The 6,906-nt window shown below is 43.4% G+C and overlaps 1 pseudogene; it reads right to left on the reverse strand.

The window, feature by feature from the left end:
- Positions 1-289: 289 nt before the first annotated feature.
- LOC129078535 (uncharacterized) lies at positions 290-389 on the reverse strand (annotated as a pseudogene).
- Between the last annotated feature and the right edge of the window lie 6,517 nt (positions 390-6,906).

A 6,906-nucleotide genomic window follows, 5' to 3' on the forward strand; every position in this document is an offset into this window, starting at 1 on the left:
CCCACCCACAGGTAAGTAGCCACAAGACTCTCCCCTGGGGAGCGCCCTCCTCCGTTCTATTCTCGGCGTCCTTCTACCACCCCTCTCTTATTTCCCTTCACCATGAGATTCTCTGACCTGCCCCCAAGGCCCCCCTTCCATCTACGCTTCAGCCCACAATGCCCTACCATCCATGAAACTGCTCCCTGTGAGGCCCCCAATGATTTCCTTGTTGACAAGTCCAAAGGAATGCTTCTCAATCTTTACCTATCTACCAATGTCTCTATTTCTTGTTCTTTTTTTTTTTTGTAGGTGGATATCAAAAAATTATGCTTCTGAAATCACTTGACATCTATTCCACATGTAGAAAAATTGAGCTGCCTTATGTGTGTCACGACAGAGCCCTTTTTACAATGTCTCACCAATAATCTCTGTGCTGCCCAACCCTCCTGAGAGTTTTCTCTCTCACCCCATGCCCTCTCAGCCTCTTTCTGAGCTGCTCTGTCTTTGTGGTGTTGCTGGGGGCTCTGTCAAGGGCACTTCACTCTTCCTCCTCTGCGCCATCTCCCAGAGGATTTCATCCATGTCCGTAGCCTCAGTTACCACCTCATCTGTTTCCACCCAAGCCCACGCTCTGCAGCTTTAGACCTATAGACGCGACTTCCTGTTAAACATCTCCATTTAAATGTCTCATACAGGCACCTCAAACGCAACGAGTCTGTATTACTCCATGTCCACTCAGAAAAACAGCCCATGACAAGCAGTTCAATATAGCAATCTTCGTGTGGTAATAGAAAATCCAAAAGGCCAGATAGGACCCTGGCCGGTGTGGCTCAGTGGATTGAGCACCAGCCTATGAACCAAAGGGTCACAAGTTCAATTCCCAGTCAGGGCACATGCCTGGGGTGCAGACCGCCTCCCCAGTTGGGGGTATGCGAGAGGCAAACACACATTGATGTTTCTCTCCCTCTCTCCCTCTCTTCCCCTCTCTCTCTAAAAGTAAATAAATAAAATCTTTTAAAAAAGAAAAGGGCCAGATAGGATGGTGAGACAGCCCAAAGCGTCACAACAGCAGGAGCCACAGCCACCCCATGGCTGGAGGGGCAAGGGAGGAGGAGGTATTGCCACAGCCAGAGCCAGGGCTGCCAGGCGGGAGCTTGAAACGCATAGGGAGTGGCTGCCTGCTAGGGCAGGGACCCAGGGGCAAAGCAGCCACCAGCCCTGCTGCTGAAGCCTGAAAAGAGCAGTGGGGGAGGGAGAAATACTCCGGCTTCCCCCTTCCTGCTGCCCTCCCACCTGCTGCTGGTGTTTTCCATCGGCTGACCCTACCTGGAAAAGAGCTGGCGAAGAGAGATGGGTCAGCCCCATGACGCAGAGCAAAGCGATAAAAAGGCAGGGAGTGCACCCGAGGCAAACGAGCAGAGGACAGCGAGATACCCGTTTCTCCCTGCATCTCGTGTCCCATTGAGTGGAACCATCTTCCACTCACTACGTAAATCATACTTGACCTTTCTCCTCCCCTAATCACCCACATCTAATCATCCACACTCTACGTAGCTCACCCATTTCTGCTCCTCACAGCCCCGGCCGGACCCTTATTCCTGCAGCACTGTCCCTTCTCCTGTCCCCTGACTGCCCCTCTCATCAGCCACTACGCTCCCGCCAGTTATTTTCTCACGTGCAGCTCTGATGTCACTCTGCTGCTTCAGGTCCCACAGTGGCTCCCCATTGAGCTTAGAATCAAGTTCCCAGGCTGGGCTATATCCCCCTGACACAGCCTCACATCTCTTTACTTCATATCTTGTCTCAGCTTGTGTACCGTCTGCCTCTCCAACTTGGCCGTGAGCTCCGTGACGGCAGCAGGAAGCAGAATTTATTTGGCAAGTTGAACAGGCTTCCTATGGTTGAGGTGGAGTAGGCTACCAACAGCTCCGAGGACGTGTCCCAGCCACCTGGAGGAAGTACATCCTCCTCCAGACCCTAGTTAATAGGTTCAGGAATGAGAGCCTGACCAAGGGCAGCTCAAGCAAAGAAGCAAGCCTGACCACTGTGGCCAAGAAGGAAGAGACACCGACACAGGCAAACTCACCACGCTGGTTATCATGAAGCATGACGTGGAGACCCACAGGCGACATATCATGGCCTCTGCCCCAAACCAGACCTGGGCTGGCCCTGCCTTTGGGCTTTCCAGTTATATCAACCAATAAACCCTTTTTTTCTTTAACCAGTTTGGATAAAGTTTTCTGTCTATTGTAACCAACAAAATCCTAATTGATACAAAACCTGGACTGTTTTTGCCTGCCCCTGTATCCACAAGAACCTTGCTCATGAAAAACACTAAATACCTGTTGAACAATGTGCTGCTGGGAGAATTGGGCATTGCTTAACGGGGGAAGCGACAGTCAGCTGGAGCTTTAATTTAAACATATCTTTATGGGCCGGAATGGTTTTCTTTCTATCCTGTGAAGGCTTATCTGCAGGCTTATCTGCCTCTGCATTTGGGGGAGGAGGGGACAGGCTTTGAGAGGAGGAAGATGGAAGAAGGGTTGAGGAGAGGATAAGGAACCTCCAGGGAGACAATAGGAAAATTTGTCAGTAATAATCATTTTGTCCTTTCTTTTCAAAATAGATATTTATGCATTTCATCCCCTGACCCCTTATCTAAAATAAATAAATAAATAAATAAATAAACAGTTCTTTAGAAAATGTGTAAGATTGCACTAGATTTAAATGTATCAGAAATTCAGAAGTATTTTCCCCCAATGTATTTTATAACAGAATGCTTGCTACCCGAGTTTACTAACCTGCTCACCTGTCATTTGCCAAGAACTCCTGAAGATTCTGCTTCAACCCCTGGACTTTCAATGCAAAGAAACTATGGTTTTTAGGTAGGAGAAGGGAGCAGGAAGGAATAACTCAGCCTGTAGGCACCTTTCACTCAGCTGGATAACGGCTATCCTCCCCCGCCCCCAGGATGACCTGTAACTCCCTGTATTTCTTGTATTTCAAACTCGTTTTATTTCTCAGGCATTTAACATGACTTTGGCTTTTTACCTGGCTTGATGTAGCCAAGATATTATTTTTCTCTTGGGGCTATTTGCTAGACTAGGATCATCAGAAAAAACTTTACTTAGGCTGTGATACAACATCTTTCAAAGTATTATCAGGCTGTGTGGTTTATGATCTAGCTATTAGGTTAGAGGTCTGTGCTGCCAAAGGTCTGTGCTTCTAAAAATATTGAGGAAAAAAAAATGCATTTGAACAGGAAAGAAAATTCTACAAGTTGTTCCCTACATCCTGATCAGGAGATTCTTTCCCTGCTTTCCTGGTTCAACAAAAACACACTTGACCACACTTTTCACATTCTCAAAATATGTTTGAATATGTTTGTTACTCTCAGGGCTCCTGGACTACACACACACACACACACACCCCCTCTAACTGTTGGCTTTTGACTCCCCAATGTACTTTTTTGTATACCTTTGCTTATATTTCAGGATTTTTTTCCATTGAGGGACAGGGAAGTAGGTTGTAAAAACCTGGTGGAAAATAAGCCCATTACTTCACCTTCTACATCAAATAAATCTACCTATATTATCCTTTTTAGGGAAAAGTTTGATGAAGAGCATAGTCTCAAAATACCTCTCCATAATTTACGTATTAACTACAAAGAGACAAATAATAACTTGCCAGCAGAGAACCCTCAGGGACACCACCTTAATCAAGACACCAATGAGACACACAAACATCAGATGTCTCCCATTAGGATGCACTGAGAAGGACATAGTGTCACTTCTATGGTCCATTGCCAAAAACGCATTACCTGAAACAATTACGAGTAAACAGAGGACAAACCCAAACAGGGGATCGTTCTATATTCTTTACAAGCTGCCAATAACCTGAAGAACAAAGATGCTGAAGAACTGTTTCATATTAGGCTAAAGAGACATAAGCCTAGGCATGATTGCAATGCATGACTGCAATGCATGATTGTGGACTGGTTCCTGAGCTAAAGAAAAAAAAAAGTTATAAAAGACGTTACTGGAATAGCGGCAAAATTTGAAGAAGACTGTAGATGAGTCATCAGCATCTATGTTAAATTTCTGACTCAGAGCACTGTGCTGTGGTTATGTAAGAGAATATCATCAGACTTAGGAAATCATCACTGTTTAGAAGTAGCACAATGTCTCCTACCTACCTTTAAGTGGTTCAGGGAAAAAAAATGTATATATGGAGAGAGTAAATGACAAAGTAATGAAGCTAAATGTTAATAATTGATGAATCTAGATAAAGCATATGTGAGTTCTTTATACTTATCTTACAACTTTTCTCCAAGTTTGAAATTATATTTATCTATACATATATATCTATATGTATATAAATATAGAAAATAAACACACTTAGTTCAAAATATTATAACCTAGTGCATCAATCTAAAATCCAGTTTATTCCTCAGGTATTCTTAATCTATAGAAACAAAAGCTAAAACACCAACAGTGACCTAGTTAACAGGTTCATCAATTAGAGCCCTGTCTACACATCTACTAAGTTAAATTATGTTTTCACTTAAATAAAACATTTTGGATTTTCTTAAATTTGGTGCCTATTACTTATATATTTAATACTCAAAGCACAAAATCTGATTTTCCCCAAGGAAGGTCCAAAACTTTCAATATCGTCATGCACTTACACGGCTAATTTCTATAACCTAAGTATAGAACTTTGATGTACGAAAACTTTTTATATGTTGAATTCCCTATTTTCTTAGAAAATCCAACTTACATCTTTGGGACCTCAAATACCACAAGCTCTTGTTTTGTTTTGTTAATTTCTATTTATTGATTTTAGGTAAACACCAATACCTTGTGCCACTTACTCATTCACTGGTTTGTTCACTCTTGTGTGTGCCCTGACCGGGATCGAACTCACCATATCGGGACATCATTCTAACCAACTAAGCTACCTGGCCAGAATACAGGCTCTTGTTTTTGTCACATCAAATGAACTATTTCATCCATTAGCCTCTTAAAAAGAAATTTAGTAACTCTATGCTCATTGTTAGCTTTTCTCTTTCCCAGTAGCTTTTCTCTTTCCCAGTATCTCTTTGATCAAGCTTTTCCATCCACTTTGGAATAACCCAAAAGTAATTAGAACTTTTTACCCTTATCCCAAAAGGAGCCAATTTATCACAAATTATCATGGATTCAGATTTTAAATTACCAAGAGCCCAATTACCAATGGAGGCAAGGAATCTTCTTTCCAATTAAAGTGATTGATTTCTTTGCAGACCCAGTAGTATTTCACATTCTAATTATGTTCATTCCCATCGAATGAGAAAATTCTTTACTTTCCTTCTGAGGAACATGATACAACAAATATTAATCACGGAGTGATGCAAGGCCAGACCTGCTAATGCCTTGGGCAGATCTGGACATCTAGCAACAGATCTGGGTGGGTCTTAGTGGCTCCTTCAGCTCTAGAGGAAGGAAATAATTATTTGTTACACCACAGAGTTCACCTAAGGGCTCAGCAAAACATCCAGCATCAGCTAAGTTGTGATGAGACAGCATTAGATATTGAAATAGACTCAGCAGGAGAATGAAGACTTAGGGACAGAACACAATTTCATTTCTTGTGCAAAAAACAGAACCAGTGTTAGAGACAAAGCAGTATATGGTAGTAAAGACCATGGGAACAATTTTCTTTTTTCTCACTTGAATAACATTGTGATTATGTGTTGTCAAGAATATTGAGAGGAAAATCAAACTTCCAGTTCAGTTTGGGGCCGGGGATACAAATAAGAGGATCCAAAAGGAACACAAGGCCAGCACTCCTTATAGATTCCCCAAGGCACCGGTTTGTCTACGCAGCTGGTGATCTTAACAGGACAGCTGGTCTGGCAAATGCGGCCTTCCACCTCTCTCCATGTGGTTAGCAGACTGGCATTGTTCATTCACTTGAGACACATAAAAGTCAAGGTTTTCACTCAGTATCTCCCAGCAATCTGTATCCAGACAATAGGGACTACCCTGTGTACTTGGATGAAGGCAGTTGTTGACCATTTTCCAAAAGCTCTCAGATTTATAAGGCTGAGTCTGGGAGCCCTCCAATATTTGAAATGTACTCACTCAACCAGTCATATCTGGTCGTTTCAATGGAAAATTAAGTTGTATACAAAGCTTTTGAAAATTAAAAACAAAGAAACAAACATGTATGTGAGGTTATAACTCTTTCTTTTACTCCAGCCTGTTTGCAAAAACTCAGGAAGACCAACATGACCATGTTAGACTTTTCATTCATTAACAGACCGCTGTTGAACACCATCCCAGGGCAAGGCAGGATGCCAGGAGATGGCGGTGGAGAAACATGGCTCCTCCCTTGCTGCTCTGGCGGAGAAGGCAGATATGCAGGCACCCCACTGCAGTAAAGAACAGAATGAAGGCAGTGGGATGGAATAAATGGGTCACCCATGTAAGAACAGGAAAAGAGCATCGTTCTATAGGAGAGAACAAGGTCAGGGTGACAGGTGTCTTGAAGGAAGGTTGATCCTGACGAGTAAGGGTAGGCCTTCCAGGCTAACATGTCATAGCACGGGCAAATGCATGACACATTCTAAGAGCCATAAATATAAGAAGCCATGATGCTACAAAGCTGCAGTTGGTGGGCCAGGTAGCCTGGAATTTGTATCGAGGAGTACGAGGGGAATTAATAGCCCAACTGGCTGCTGGAATAGTCTGCTGAGGGCCAACAACAGAGCTGGCCATGGCAATGGGAATGGAGGTAAGTGGATACTGAGGAACTTGCGGCTGCAACAGGGACTTGCAACCGTCATATGAAAAGGATGAGGAAGGCCCTGGCTGGTGTAGCTCAGTTGGTTGGAGTGTCATTCCATGAACTGAAACGTAGTGGGTTCAATTCCTGGTCAGG

This window comes from Pteronotus mesoamericanus, unplaced genomic scaffold (genome assembly GCF_021234165.1).
Source record: "Pteronotus mesoamericanus isolate MK-2021 breed Mesoamerican mustached bat unplaced genomic scaffold, CSHL_Meso_final contig_73, whole genome shotgun sequence".
Classification (NCBI taxonomy): Eukaryota; Metazoa; Chordata; class Mammalia; order Chiroptera; family Mormoopidae; genus Pteronotus; species Pteronotus mesoamericanus.